The 12,935-nt window shown below is 37.3% G+C and overlaps 1 protein-coding gene and 1 pseudogene across 4 annotated transcripts in view; one reads left to right on the top strand and one right to left on the bottom strand.

The window, feature by feature from the left end:
- TMCC1 (transmembrane and coiled-coil domain family 1) overlaps window positions 1–12,935 on the top strand; it is a 252,842-nt gene that overhangs the window by 91,339 nt on the left and 148,568 nt on the right. The window lies entirely within an intron of this gene.
- LOC131826232 (U6 spliceosomal RNA) lies at window positions 2,031–2,131 on the bottom strand (annotated as a pseudogene).

Genomic DNA, 12,935 nt, shown 5'->3' with positions numbered 1-12,935 from the left:
ATGGCTAAATCTAATTTTTTGTGCTCATTCTATAGCACAGATGCCTCAATATTGTACATTTTTATCATGTACTTAGTGTGAAGGGTGTGTGTAATAGAAAGGCAGAGGGTATAGAAGATCTTAGAAAGATCTAGACTGCCAAAACACGTCAACTGGATGCCCACATCTAAGGAAACTAATTTTCCTGAAACACCTAAAGAAAAAAAATTAAACAATTTGTCTTAACAATTAAAATAAGATTTGAAGTCCAATAATTAGCTCTTATAGTAGAAATGAATAAGTAGAGATTTAGATATAGGAGTAGAAGTTTTCGATTGCTTTCCACATCCACTGTCAAAATACTACAGTGAAATTGCGGGAAATCCAGAAGCCACTAATCTTAACCTCAAAACAGGGCTTTAAAGTAGGAAGTACAAGGTTATTTATCTTCCCTTCAGGTAATCTGACTGGGTAGGTAACCCAGTAGTAGCAATGATTCTTATTTTTTAAATTTATTATGATTATTATTATTTAAGAACCCCAGTACAGGACTCAAACTCATGACCCTGAGATCAAGACCTGAACTGAGATCAAGAGTTGGATGCTTAACCAACTGAGCCACCTGGGTACCTTAGCAATGGTTCTTTTTAATTCTTTGCTTTTAGGGTTTTGCCCCTGCCAAGTTGCTACAGCTGTCTGACAGGTAAGACAAGAATTCTGGTGCATTGTCCTAAAGGAAGTTCCACTTACCTTTTTGACCTTTCATTAACACAATGTTTTAGGTTGGAAGGGACTTCTACAGTTATTTTATTCGCTCTCTGTAACATTCTCCCCAAGTGGTTATCTTCCCTTTCAGAATCTCCCAAAGAAGCCCATTCTTCTATAGGTTCCTCTGTTAGACAAATCTAATATATTAAACTGAAATCTATATTAAATTGTATTTTTCCAGTTCGTATATATTGCCTCTACAGAGGGGGATTTCTTCCCCTCCTCTGCTCTCCCCTCCCCTCTCCTCCCGTTCTTTCTTAAAGATTTTGTTTATTTGACAGAGCGAGCAAGAGAGACACAGAGAGCAAGCACAGGCAGGAGGAAGAGCAGTTAGGGGAGAAGCAGGCTCCCTGCTGATGTGGGGCGCTATCCGAGGATCCTGGGATCATGACCTAAGCTGTAGGCCACTGCTTAACCCACTGAGCCACCCAGGTGCTCCAGGGCTTCTTTCAGAAAGTGTTTCTGAAGAATCCCTTTTCTAGGTAAATAATTCCTAATCCTTGGGGCTTCCTCCCTCCTCCTCTACCCTCCCTTGCCCTGCTCTGTCTTCCACTCCCCTCCCCTCCACCCCCTTCTCTTCCCTCCCTTCCTACTTAACCTACCTATCTTCCTTGATTTTATTTATTTATTTGACAGAGAGTACGTATACCAGCAGGGGGAGCAGCAGGCAGAGAGGGAGAGGGAGAAGCAGGGAGCTCAATGCAGGGCTCTATCCGAGGACCCTAGGATCATGACCTGAGCTGAAGGCATGTGTATAACTGACTGAGCCACCCAGGTGCCCTGGATATTCTGTTTTATTTTTTAATTCAGCAAATATTTAGTGCTCCAAGCATTCTAAGTGCTAGAATGCAATAGCGAATCCTTAGTATAAATGCTGTACTGTGAAATTCTATTATCTCTATTTTATAAGTGAGGAAAACAGAAGGTTGAGGTTGAAATGACTTACCAGATTCACACAGTTGGTTAGAAGTTTACTGGATATCAGAAGCATGCCTTTCTAGCTCCAGAAGTTGTGCTTTTGATCACTACTACTGTTGTGGGTTTTGCTAAGATAACCTCATAGCTGCCATCCATAATAGTCTAGAATAGATAGGTCAAGGAGAAAGTTGACCTAAAGAGTGGCTTAAAAATACTTTCTAGCTATGCGAGTCAGGATTCTTGGGATACTGAATGAACTGGGAGCCTCCTGGACTCCACTGGAAAACAACACAGCAGGTAGATTCTTTAGATCTATATCTAAATTTGAGGTTTCAGCAATTCACTAAGGACTCCAGAAGTCCATGACAAATATGGAATGCTTCAGAAATTTGAATATCATCCTTGTGCTTGGGCCATGTTAATCAATTGTATTGTTCCATTTTTGTATATATGTTGCTGAAGCAAGCACGGGCGTTCTTCCATATCATGGTTTTTGAATACTTAGTCATACTGGTCTATCAACTCTTGGTTATTCTAGTTCTTTAGTAATCCTCTTAAATTAGTCTGTAGAACAACATAATGCCCAGAAATGGATATGGTAGGAACTAGAACTGAGCTGTTTATTACTTTCCTAATTCTAAGGTACTGTTTGGTTCTTCTAATGTATACACCTCCATTTTGAAATTTTTTACCCTTTTGCAGTCTGACTTATTTTTCATATCTTTAACTTTCATTTGGTGAAATCCATAGAATTTATTTCAGCGCAATTAAAATTAAGCATGACAGGTGCTTAGTAACTTTGGGAATGTTAGAAAAGACTTTTCTGAAGAACTTCTAAAATATTTGCTTTTAAGAGTTAGATGCTTTCAAATTATATCTTCTAATGTAGTGTTAAAGGTGGGGAATGTCACTTAATATTTCCTACACTTGCAACCTACTTTTTCTTATTTTATATTTGTAGTATTATTTAATGTATGAACATGATCAAATGAGAATAATCAAGAGTTTTGTGGGGTGTTTAATAATCTAGTCATTTTTATACTTAGATCTTCAGGAATTTCTGTTTTTAAGTCATTGCTCAGTTCTTTTTATTTTTGTTTTGTTTTTTCAAAGTAGGCTCCATGCCCAGCATGGACCCCAAAATGGGGCTTGAACTCACGACCCTGAAATCAAGACCTGAGCTGAGATCAAGAGTCGGATACTTAACCAACTGAGCCACCCCAGGCACCCTAACATTATCTTCTTTAATGTCTGTTTGGTTATACTTGAAATCCAAAGAGGTTTTGTCTTAAAAACAAAACAAAACAGGGGCGCCTGGGTGGCTCAGTGGTTTGGGCTGCTGCCTTTGGCTTGGGTCATGATCTCGGGGTCCTGGGATCGAGCCCCGCATCGGGCTCTCTGCTCCGCAGGAAGCCTGCTTCCCTCTCTCTCTCTCTCTCTGCCTGCCTCTCTGCCTACTTGTGATCTCTGTCTGTCAAATAAATAAATAAATAAATCTTAAAAAAAAAAAAAAAAAAACAACAGTAATTCCCAGCTCAGAATAATAGAAATTTCAGCCTACTGCAATAGAAGTCGTCTTTGGGATTGCACTAAAGTGTCTGTCAGGAAATCAGATGTGATGACAGGGGAGTGGTCTAGGTCTGTAGGGGACAAAGAGGAAGAAATTCTTGTTAGCCATTTAGTTTCTCTTAGGGGAGGTAAGATAATAAATGTTGCTTACCTGTCATTTGTGATGTCATGATCTTATACTTTACAGAGATTTTTTAAAAAAATAGTATTGGCACTTTCATGGAGGCTTAGAAAAATTTGATCTTACAGTGCAAGTTGTAATCTGGAAAGCAGTTTTTGACATTTGAATATTGCTTTCCTGGTTTGGATGTGAAATTTTTTAGTTGGAGAGTAATTCTCGTATTTGATTTCTGAGCTAGAATAGAATCTTAATCAGATGTTGGCAATTAATTTGAACATAAATCATTTTAGCAAATATCAGTAGCAGGGAATTAATTCATTTCCTGGTTTACTTGGGAAGGATGTTACTAGGAAGATTTCTAGAAGCCCTCTGCTGATATCTTCTGTATTGCTGAGAGTAACGTTTGATGAAATAACACACTAATTCTTCTGTATTATACTAGTGATTCTTACTGCTTGCAGTATATTTTAAACATAATTTTCTCGCTCATGCTCTCTCTCACTAATAAATAAATAAAATCTTCAAAACAAAACAAAACATAATTTTCTTGGTTAATACTAATGTAATCCCAAAGTCTTATTTTTAATTATCAACCAGGTTATGGAACTAATTCTTTTGTTTTTATTGAAGTATAATTTACTTACAAAATCCTGTTAGTTTCAGATGCACATTACAGTGATTCGATATTTTCTTACATTATGAAATGATCCCTATGATAAGTCTAGTGACCATACAGAGTCATTACAATATTATTGGCCATATTCCCTATGCTGTACATTATGTCCCCATGACTTATTTATAACTGGAAGTTTGTACCTTTTTTTTAAAGAAGATTTTATTTATTTATTTATTTATTTATTTGACACAGAGAGAGAGACAGTGAGAACAGGAACACAGGCAAGGGGAGTGGGAGAGGGAGAAGCAGGCCTCCCACCGAGCAGGGAGCCTGATGCGTGCTCAATCCCAGGACCCCGGGATCATGCCCCAAGCCGAAGGCAGACGCTTAAGGACTGAGCCACCTAGGCTCCGTCCTTAAAAGTTGGTACTTCTTAATCCCTTTCATCTATTTTGCCTGCCCCCCTTACCCCTCCCCCTGTGGTAACCAGCATTTTGTTTTCTGTATCAGTGAGTCAGTTTTCTGTTTTGTGTATTTTGTTTTTTAGATTCCATATATAAGTGAAATCATATGGTAGTCTTTCTCTGTCCGACTTATTTCATTTAGCATAATACCCACTGGGTCTATTCAGGTTGGTGCAAATAGTAAGATTCCATTCTATTTTGTGGCATATATTCTGTTTTGTATATATACCACATCTTCTTTATCCATTCATCTATCCGTGAACACTGAGGTTGCTTATGAATCCTGCCTATTGTAGATAATGCTTCAGTGAACATAGGGATGTATATACCTCTTCATACAATCCCAAAGTCTTATTTTTAATTACTAGCCAGGTTATGAAACTCTTCATGAATGTTGGCCTAAATTCTGAACTTTGCAAACTCTTATGTTTAGTAAATAATGGGATTTTTACTTTGTTTAGGAAGGTGGTTTTGGTTTTAAATAAGAGGTACCTTGAAAACCTAATTTAATGTAAATGTGCTTGCCTTTTTTTTTTTTTTTATTTTTTTTATTTTTTTTTTTTTTATTTTTTTTTTTTAAAGATTTTATTTATGTATTTGACAGAGAGAAATCACAAGTAGATGGAGAGGCGGGTAGAGAGAGAGAGAGAGGAAAGCAGGCTCCCTGCCGAGCAGAGAGCCCGATGCGGGACTCGATCCCAGGACCCTGAGATCATGACCTGAGCCGAAGGCAGCGGCTTAACCCACTGAGCCACCCAGGCGCCCAATGTGCTTGCCTTTTAAAGGACCCTAGATACAGCAGCTTTCCAGAGATTCAGTCTTCATTCCCTTGCCTTGCTTTTAGAATTTACTTGTAACATGAACATTTTCTTTTATAACTTAAAGCATTTCCTATATCTGACTCTACTGAAGCATTTTGGTAGTATGCTCTAAATAGCATTATAACTGAAAAGCTAATTTCAAGGACAACAGTATAAATTAAACATTAATTAAAATGGACCTCGGTATCTTCTTAGAATCACTTCCAATATTAGTATTCTGAGGAATCCTGTTTAGGCCTTTAAATGTAGGTAATTTTCGGGGCACCTGGGTGGCTCAGTGGGTTAAGCCTCTGCCTTCAGCTCAGGTCATGATCTTAGGGTCCTGGGATCGAGCCCCGCATCAGGCTCTCTGCTGGGCAGGGAGCCTCCTTCTCTCTCTCTCTCTCTGCCTGTCTCTTTGCCTACTTGTGATCTCTGTCTGTCAAATAAATAATAAATAAAATCTTAGAAAAAAATAAATGTAGGTTAATTTAGTCAAATTAGGTTTAACTTTTCAATTTAGTTTGGAAAGATAATGAAAGATATCCTTATAGGTTCATTTGTGTGTGTGTGTGTGTGTATGTATATGTGTCCACACAGCTGTCATGTGCACAGTAGACTTGTTGGAGAGCTGAATAATCCATTGCTCTGTACTCTTTTGCCAAGAAAGTCTGTTTATGGGGTGCCTGGGTGGCTCAGTGGGTTAAGCCTCTGCCTTCGGCTCAGGTTGTGATCCCAGGGTCCTGGGATCGAGCCCTGCATTGGGCTCTCTGCTCAGTGGGGAGCCTGCTTCCTCCTCTCTCTCTCTGCCTACTTGTGATCTGTCAAATAAATAAATAAGATCTTTAAAAAAAAAAAAGAATGTTTATTATTTTTTATTTTGAAAGCTTATTTGGGTGCCATTAATTTCTCATGCTGAATATTTATTTATATATGGTTCATGATACAGTGTTGATGAGCATTTAATATCTACCTTGGATCCATAATCATATAGGTAGGTTCCCTATGACCTAATATTAAGAAATAATAATAAAAGGAAGGACATTAACTGTCTAGAGTAGTTGGCCTCCAAATTATTTTGCTCATCCACACCTTTAATGTATCTCAGATATTTTTATGTTATAAATCTTGCACGTATAATTATTTCTATAAATTACATGCATCATATAACAAAAAAAGGTTGAGATAGTAATATAAATGGAAGTTGTAGTGTTTTCTTATCACAGTCTGTTGGATTATCTTGTATACATATTGTGGTGTATGTATCCTATATTTAGATCAAGATTAAAAATTAGAATAACTTTCCTCTAAAGAACTTTTGGATAATAATGAAAATCATTTATATTTACCTTAGGAATGTGATGCTAACCACAATATAAGACCAGATATTACAATGGAACTGTCCAATTTGAGGTAGGCTCTCTTGGGAAGATCAGGCAAAAGCTGGAGAACCACATATCGTGCATGTTGTAGGAAATATCTGTGATTCCAGTTTGGAGCCCAGCTGGACTAAACAGCCTTTGATACTCCTAAATTCTGTGACTGTAGATAGGAATTCATAGGTGGAGCTTTTAAATTTAAAACACTGTAAGAAACTTAGCCTGTGAATGAAGATCAGAAACAGGATTACATTAGGAAATTGTTCAACTTCTACATCCAGACCTTCTGCTCAGGACTTCTCCTGCTGTCTTCTTTAGAAATTTGATGATTTCTGATTCTCAAGCTGTCTCCACATAGGAAAAAGTTTTAAGGCCTCTTGTAAGCCTATAGCTTGACTATATGGGAGAATAAATATGTAAGTAAGGAATTCCAAAAATAACTTTATCAACTTTTACTCTGTTTCTTTATGCCAGTAAAAGAGAAACAGGGAGAAAGAGAATATGAAAGCAAGTTTAGAGTGAACAATTATTTCAAAGTGTATAGTATCTTAGATGACTTAGTAAATAAATTCCCTCTAAAAGATATAAGTACTGTTTCATTAAAAATAATTTGTTCTGGGACACCTGGGTGGCTCGGTGGGTTGAGCCTTCACCTTTGGCTTGGGTCATGATCTCAGGGTCCTAGGATCGAGCCCCACTGGCTCTGTGCTCTACGGGGAGCCTGCTTCCCCGTCTTCCCTTGCCTCTCTGCCTACTTATGATCTCTCTCTCTCTCTCTGTGCCAAATAAATAAATAAATAAATCTTTTAAAAATCATTTGTTCTGCAGTACAATTGAATAGCTTCACCTTTTTAAGCTTAAAATTGTTTCACCATAAAAACAAAAACTTTAGTATCCATACCACCCCTTACTTTTTTCTTTTTGGTGAGGGGATAGTTTTGTGAAATCCAGTACCCCTCTTCCTTTTCCTTTTTTCTTTTTGGTGAGGGAATGGCTTTGTGAAATCCAGGTAGCAGATATAAGCCAGCAGTAAACTTAATAGCTTTTTCATTATGCGTGATTGAGTATTGTGCTATAGAGTACCTACTTAGGTTTCTCTGTTGTGGCGGTGGTTTTCTTCTTTCCTGGTTTATGAAATACCCTGTTCTCTCTGATTGTTCACAAAGAGGCAGAAGTCCTTCTGCTCCAGTGAGTCTAAGAATGTCAGATGCTGGAATCACCAGAACTTGAGATTTTTTTAAATGGCTAATCCTGCATTTGTTGAGATTTCCTTCTCAGTAGCACTTTTGTTTTTAAAATATAAAAATCACAGAATGAATGGCCATAAAAGTAAGAGTGCCTAATTCTGATCTGTTTATTTCTGAGCATTTCTCTATAGAAATCTTAATAATGGAGTAGTACATCACAGGAACTGAAGATCCATATAACCTACTCTATATGGATGTTCTGTGGGAAGTGTTTTCTAGAACATTAGTGAAATAGAAGGTTATAGAACATAGTACAGTCCTAGGGAGCATATGCTTGGCTTATTAATAAAAGTCTCATATGTTAAGCAGCTATGCAGATACACATCTAAATAATCACCCTATCATAGTGTAGCAGTAGAAATATCATTATAGAAAACATTGTTTTCTGTCTTCAGCTCACTAGAGGCTTTTCAACAACACTGAGCTCATTTTCAGTGATTGTAGATTGTTTAGGATACAACTATACATTCTTCAGAGTTAAAGAACAGTGTCCATGTTTTCTTTTGCTTAACTGTTATCTGGTACAAAGATGCAAAACAGCTGAAGAAAACAATCTACCCATTTTGTTATTGAAACTGATGTTTATGATTGGAAACACTACTCTGATAAGCTTCTTTCCATTTTCCAAATACCTTGGGTGTCACAGTGCCTTTACAAAATTTGTGATGAGTTGTACCAACCATAGAGTCAAATTAAGTTTAAGCAGATAAATACTTGTGAGGTTAATTTATTCTTCTTAGAAATGTTCCCCCAAGGCTCCTGGGTGGCTCAGTGGGTTAAGCCGCTGCCTTCGGCTCAGGTCATGATCTCAGGGTCCTGGGATCGAGTCCCACATCCGGCTCTCTGCTCAGCAGGGAGCCTGCTTCCTCCTCTCTCTCTCTCTCTGCCTGCCTCTCTGCCTACTTGTGATCTCTCTCTGTCAAATAAATAAATGAAATCTTTAAAAAAAAAAAAAAAAGAAAGAAATGTTCCCCCAGAGCTCTTTGAAGTGTAAGGTGATCGTGCTTAAGTTTCTTGGCAAAAAGATGGAATTCAGGCTGTTTTCTGTTGTCAGAAATTGAGCTTTGTGAGAATGGAAAAAAAAGATTTTATGATCTGATTACAGCTCAGGAGATTTAGGCCACAGTATAAATTAACTGCCTTGGGTCTACATACTGGTTTGGGATGTATATCCCCCCTTGTTTTTTGCTACTAGTTCTGTGTCCTTATCTTTTGTTGCATTCGGGTACAGAGATTTGTGGATTGGCACAGAAATCCAAGACAAGTTTGGCTTTTGTATCTTGTTTTCATTGTTACAAGGATTTGTAGCTCTAGTGTTTTTACTAAATAAAATCAATTAATTAAAAAATTTTCTTATTTAAAGTGGTTACCCTTTGTCACGTATGGATTACGTTTACTGAGTAGTTATTTTTTTTTTCTTTTAGTAAGATTTACCTAAACACTAGGTAAAAAAGGATGAGCTGCTGTTGAAACTGGCAAAAAAGCAAATCTTTGCAAGAGGAATTGATGTTTATATATGGAAAAAACATTCCTCTATGTCCTTCCTATACTACAGCATACACTGAGCTTTACCTCTGCTCACCAGATGTGCGGTCCCCCCCACCCCACCCCAACACTAAGCACTTCTTTGCAATACCAGCTGGGTGTCCCACAATTTGATGCAATTCTGACCTTATCTGAGGATAGCTTCAGATCCCACAGATTAAGGGCAAAGACTTGCAAGACCGCCTCCCCTCCCCTTTCAACTGCCATTGATAAATCCAGATTTTCCCCTGTGTTTTTGACCAGCTGGCTATAGATCAGATGATCCTACCACTTACTCCTTGGGCTCTATTAATTTGCTAGAGTGGCCTATAGAACTCAGGAAAACATTTTACTTACTAGATTACAGGTTTATTATAAAAGGATGTAACTCCAGGGCGCCTGGGTGGCTCAGTGGGTTAAGCCGCTGCCTTCGGCTCAGGTCATGATCTCAGGGTCCTGGGATTGAGTCCCATATCCGGCTCTCTGCTCAGCAGGGAGCCTGCTTCCTCCTCTCTCTCTCTCTGCCTATTTGTGATCTCTCTCTGTCAAATAAATAAATAAAATCTTTAAAAAAAAAAAAAAAAAAGATAGAACTCCAGAAGGGCCAGGAGAGGCAAAGGGCAAGCAAGGTCTGTGGGAAGAGGGGCAGAGTTTCCATGCCCTCTAAGTGTGTCTCCTTCCCAGAATCTCCATGTATTCACCATCCTGGAAGTTCTCAGAACCCCATGATGAAGGGATTTGGGGGGAACTTTATTGCATAGACATGATTGATTATATCATTGGCCTGTGGTGATTGATCACAATCTTCAGTCCCTCTCTACTCCTTGGAGGCGAGGGGATGTAGGACTGAAAGTTCCAACTCTAATTATATAGTTGGTTTCCTTAGCACCCCTCTTCCAGCCTATGGTTAACTAGGGGCTTTCCACAAGTCACCTCATAAACAAAATCAGGTGTGCTTGAATGGGAGCTTGTTTTGAATAATATATCCCTGTTACGCTTCAAAGCTATTTTGGGATCTAAGGACAAAAGACCAAATATTGTAACAAAAGATGCTCCCTTTGCTCTTAATGCTTAGAAATTCCAAGAGTTTGGGGAGCTATGAGTCAATAACTGTAGATAGAAGACTAAAAAATATTTATTGCAAATTGTATATTTATTACATATCATGTGCTCAAAGTGAAAATGTCAAAGTCCTCCTTTTTTTGTGTGATAGAATGTTTTAAATCTGTATTTTTCTATAGAGACTTTCTCTCTCCTCCAAGGACCCTTGGATTTTTTTTCTTCGTTTCAGCATTTATTTCTTACCATTTGTTGTTTGTAGCTTCACAATTCTATATTGTACTGTTTTTTCGAAATCACAGCTGGAAACACTGAAAAGCATTTTGACAAAGGAAGACTGAATTGTGACCTTACACCAACAATAAGCTATAGGAACAAATTAAGTTAAGAAATTAATATTATTTCAGATATAGAAGTTTGTCTTCAGTCTTTCAGAGATTTGTTGAAACCAAGAATTTAAAAGTCATCTCTTTGCTTTTTAACACAATTAGAAGTATAAAACAAAACTGCTTGCTTATGAATTTGCTTAAATTTTTTGTGGAGTTTCCATAAGACTCATATACTACCATTTTTCAGATTCTTAGAGCTCTTCTAAAGTTTTTTTCACCATATCTAACCCTAGGAAAATTTATTTTAAGCTTTATATTTTTCATTAAAACATTAAAAAAAAAAAAAAAGCAGCAGCAGCCACTACAGAGTTCTAACAATCAGAACTCTATATTCTATTTCCTTTACCAGGCAACCATTTTTAAACTTTTAACTTTTTATATTGGAATTTATTTAAATATTTTTCTAAATAACATGCTTGTGCTATTTGTTTCTGTTGTAGATAGTATCTTTGATTTTCTATCATGAAGATGATGATTAAGTTCTCTTATCTCTCCTGCCCACATCTTATTAAAATTTTAGTTAAATTTTGATAAACTGTTTACATATGTCAGGGCAAATATTTTTATGTTGTTGGGGAATGGAAAATTTTCCTCTGTCCTTTGAGTTTTCTTTTGGCTGGTCTAAGAATTAAATTGACATAAGACAGATAAACAGGAGAAAATCATACTTGATTATTTAAGTAAGGTGGCTCCATAAGAATATGAGGCCCATAGGAAGGCAGGCAGTTGAGACATACCATCCAGAACTAAGGAGAAGTGGGTAGTGGTCTGGGACTTCAAAGGAAAGGAAGACAATTCATAGGAAGATGAAAAAGAGTAATTGCTGAACAAACGTATGCTAGATCATACAGATCCAGTGGGGCATAGAGAGGAATTGTAACAAACAAGACTTTGCTAAGTCCCTCCCTGTCTACCATACCAAGTTCAGGTTATACTGCAGTTACTTGTGGTGATAGCTCCCTTCCTGGAGCAGGTTCTCTATCTCAGTTCTTTTAGGCATTTTGGGGGAAAGGCCAAAGTTCCTTTGTGACCTCTGATTCTTAAAAATAGTCAGCCTAGAATCATCCACATGCCAAAGAGACACATTGTGGATTGCAAATTTTGCTGTGTTCCAACAGCTTGAACCTTTTAAGTACAATATGATTATATTTTCCTTTTTATATAGTTTTTTGTTGTCTCTGGAGTTAATTGCTTCAATTTTGATTATTCTTTCTAGCTATAATTGGGTCATTTCCAAGTTCTGAAAGAGCTACAGATACTCTGAATACTTTCAAAAACATTGTGTATTCTCAGTTTCCTCTTCTTGATGCCCTCACTTCTCCAGTTTGAACGGATTACTGTAAGACTTTTGCACACTTTCTGTCCTGGGAATCCTTTCATCTGTTAATAAATAATGGATTCCCTGTTTCTTTGATTTAATGTTGTGTTCTTTATTGCTTTATTCCTTTCTTTTCATGAAGCACATTCTCCCGGAGCCTTTAAAAAAAGGATGCATAGAAGATCATTTTTTAGAAATATGCCCATTTCGGGGCTTCTGGGTGGCTCAGTCAGTTAAGTGTCTGACCTGACTTTGGCTCAGGTCATGGTCTTAGGGTCATGAGATCAAGCCCCTTGTTGGGGTCTGTACTGAGTGTGGAGCCTGCTTAAAATTCTCTGTCTTCCCCTCTTTCCTCTCCCACGTGCGCACACTCATGCACACCTTCTCTCTCTACAAAAAAAAAAAAAAGGAAAAGAAAAAGAAAAATTATGCCCCATTTCAAAATTCCTTTATTTTACTCTAGTACTTCATTTACTGTAATACTTCATTGACTTGGTGTGGAATTTTATGTTGGATATAATTTCCCCATAAAATTTTTAAAGCATTGTGTCTTTATTTTCTGGTTGCTAGTATTGCTATTGAAAAATCTGATGCCATACTAATTCTTGATCCTTTGGATAGCATCTTTTTTTTTTTTTTCTCTAGAATTTTCAAAAGTCTTCTCTTTATTGTCTTGAAGTTTTACAAAGATGTTCTTGGTGTGAGTCTTGTTGATATTTGTTGGGCTGGATACTTGTGGGTCCTTTTAATCTGGAAAACTTGAAGGTTGGATCTTGAAACATTT

Source organism: Mustela lutreola, chromosome 2 (assembly GCF_030435805.1).
Source record: "Mustela lutreola isolate mMusLut2 chromosome 2, mMusLut2.pri, whole genome shotgun sequence".
In the NCBI taxonomy this organism is placed as follows: Eukaryota; Metazoa; Chordata; class Mammalia; order Carnivora; family Mustelidae; genus Mustela; species Mustela lutreola.
The sequence above is the reverse complement of the archived record's forward strand: the minus strand, read 5'-3'. Positions and strand labels throughout refer to the sequence as shown.